The following is a 3,029-nucleotide window of genomic DNA, read 5'->3' as shown; positions in this document are numbered from 1 at the left end:
GAGGCAGCCAATGTGGGCTGGGCACTTGAGGTCTCTGGCATTGCCAGTGTGCTCATGGATGCCAGCACCACCACCCCTCATGGCAGTCCCCTCACAACCTGTGTGTTCACCTTTAAACAGATGGGAGCAGTCATCACCTTGCCAGCTGTGTGGCTCCACCAGGAAGGTGACCAGTAAGCAGCATCGTGGCCTGGCATGGCCTGGGTCCCAGTGGATGGTCTCCTTGGCATTGCCCTACACTGTGTCTAGCTGTGGCGACTGCAGCCCATTTCCCTCTGCACAAGCCTTCTCCCCTTCACTACTGATGACCATCATCCATTGCTGATGATGTTCCACTGAAATGTCAAAGTTGACAGTGAAAACATCCAAAGTTTCCATTTCTATTCTAGAGAGACTGCATTAGGAAAACGTTTGTAGCTGGTTGCTTGGAAACACTTCTCCAGCCTGGCTAGACAGGTTCACCAAAAGAAAGCGGCACCCCAGAGCCAGGTGTCTTCTGGCCAGCAGGCGTGATCTTGCAGACTGTCCTGCAGGCTGCAGCCCTTCCATGAGGGGGGCGGCTCAACAAGACCTCAGCAGAGGAGAGGAATCCACAGCAGCCTCATCCCTGTGGAGGTGGCATGGAGGAGGCCCTGCCCATTACTCTCCAGGGAATGAGGGGACACAGACAGCTGCAGCACCTGGCCGTGGGGATCAGCCCTGACATTACAAGGCCCCTGCACAGCGCCTGGCTTTCTGTCCTTGTCCTTATCTCACAGAGCTGCAGTGACAAGGGACAGAGGCAGCTGCAGTAAATGGCATAAATCTGCTCTGACAGGAGGGCCAGTGAATGGTCCTTGGTGCTCCTAGCAGAGGTGAAGGTGCCCAGGGACCCGGAAGCCAGTCAGCAGCCTGTGAAAGTCACTGGTCTGCAACCCTGCCTAGCTTCAGGGCCCAGCTTCCTGTCATGACTGCACCCCAGCTCCTGGCCAGGCGGGCTGAGCACTGCAGCTAGCCGGCCCCACTCAGTGTTTATCTTGGTTTATTTGGGGCGCTACCCAGGGGGACAGGGCCAGTGGGTTGCTGGGCACCGTGCTGAGTTGGGAAGTCTGGAGCCCAAGTTACAGCCTTGGCACTTGAAACCACGTTCTGTGCCAGGGGCATGGCAAGAGCGCAGCCTTATTTGGGCTGGAAACTTATTCGTGTGGAGAGGAGTGGAATGAGCAAGCAGACGCCCCACGGGCGGCCGCTGCTCACCGTCCCAGCCCAGGCGTCCGGTTCGCAAATCATTTCAGCCTCTTGGGGTAGCTCAGGGCTCTGCTGCCCTCAGCTGCCAGAGGGGCTCAGCTGTGCAGCTTCACTGGGGTGTGTGCCACCCCCAAAACCCACCCACTGCAAGTGTTGATTCAGAGAAGTGTAGGAGAGGCAGGCCATGCCACCTGCCGCCCCACGGGGCTCTGGCTGCTCACTGCATGAACGTGTGTTCCTTTTCTTGGGTGGATTCTTAGATCTGCAATGGCCGGGTCTTACCGCGAGTGTAGGGGAGGGATTCTGTTTGTGTTTTTGATTTTTTGTGCTGGGGATCAAATCCAAGCAAGCCTGCTCTACCACTGAGCTCCAGATCCCCTTTTTCTTTTTATTTGTTTATTGCACGGTTTATAGGGTCTTATAACATAGATCGGACTTATAGTAATGCTCCTGTTTTCAGCCTCCCAAGAGCTGGGATCACAGGCCACACCCAGTCTTATTTTTCATTTTGAGGCAGGGTCTCTTGCTAAGTTGCCCAGGCTATCCTTGAACTTGCAGTTTTACATTTCTATGACCTTTTAGGAGGGTTTCAATTTCTGTACATTCTTACTAGCATTTGGTATAATCTGATTGTTGTTGTTATTTTGTCTTTTTGAGATAGGGTCTCCCTATGCAGTTCAGGCTGGCCTTGAGCTCACTTTGTAGTACAGGCTGGTCTTGAACTTGCAATGATCCTCCTGCCTCAGCCTCCCCAGTGCTAGCATTGCAGGTGTGCACCACTGTGCCTGGCCTTGTCTGATTATTATAGCCATTCCAGTGCTCTCTGGAAACCCCTTTAGTTTTGCTCTGTGTTTCCTTAGAGACTAATGCTGTTGAGCATCTTGCTATGTGCTGTGATGCGTTCTGTATCTTCTCTGACAAAATGTCGAGTCCCATGTCTTCATTTTACTGAATGAGAATAGAACCCAGGGCCTTGTGCCTGCCAAGCATATATATGCCCTACCTCTGAGCCACCTCCTCAGCCTTTGGCCTGTTTCTAAGGTGGGTGGCTTGCTAAGTGTGGTGACACATACCAGTTATCCCAGCACTCTGGGAAGGGGAGACAGGAGGAACAGGATGTCCACTTGGATGGGCAACTTAGATTCTGTCTCAAAATAAAAAACACATGAGCTACAGAGTAAGTTCAAGGCCAGCCTAAACCACATAGTGAGACCTTATCTCTAAAAACCTAACTAGGGTTTTTAGCTCAGTGGACTAAGCATCTGCTTTGTCAAATGCAGGGACTAGGGTTCAATCCCCAGTCTCATGTGCTGCGCCAGCCCCATCCCCAGGTGTGCTCAGCCTGTGACCTAGTTGGCATGGTGGCACACACCTGTAATCTCAGTGCTAGGGAAGCTGAAAACAGGAGGATCATTACAAATCTGATCTGCATAGTGAGACCCTGTACCAAATACATAAAATGAAAAAAAAAAAAATTCCAAACTGAAAAAACCTAACCAAATGAAACAAATGGCTAGGGTTATAGGTCAGTGCAAAGGCATGGATTCGGTCCATAGTACTCAAGAAAAATTTTGTCTGTCTTATTAAGATATAAGGCTTTTCATATGTGTGCTACACCACAAGTATTATATCCCAGTCTTGGCCTGCGATATTCTCTCTCTGTCTCTGTCTCTGTCTCTGTCTCTGTCTCTCTGTCTCTCTGTCTCTCTGTCTCTGTCTTTGTCTCTCTGTCTTTGTCGCTGTCTTTGTCTGTCTCTCTCTGTTTCTGTCTGTCTCTGTCTCTGTCTCTGTCTTTCTTCTTG

This window comes from Octodon degus, unplaced genomic scaffold (genome assembly GCF_000260255.1).
Source record: "Octodon degus isolate 3935 unplaced genomic scaffold, OctDeg1.0 scaffold00018, whole genome shotgun sequence".
Taxonomy (NCBI): domain Eukaryota; kingdom Metazoa; phylum Chordata; class Mammalia; order Rodentia; family Octodontidae; genus Octodon; species Octodon degus.
Note: the sequence above shows the minus strand (reverse complement) of the source record.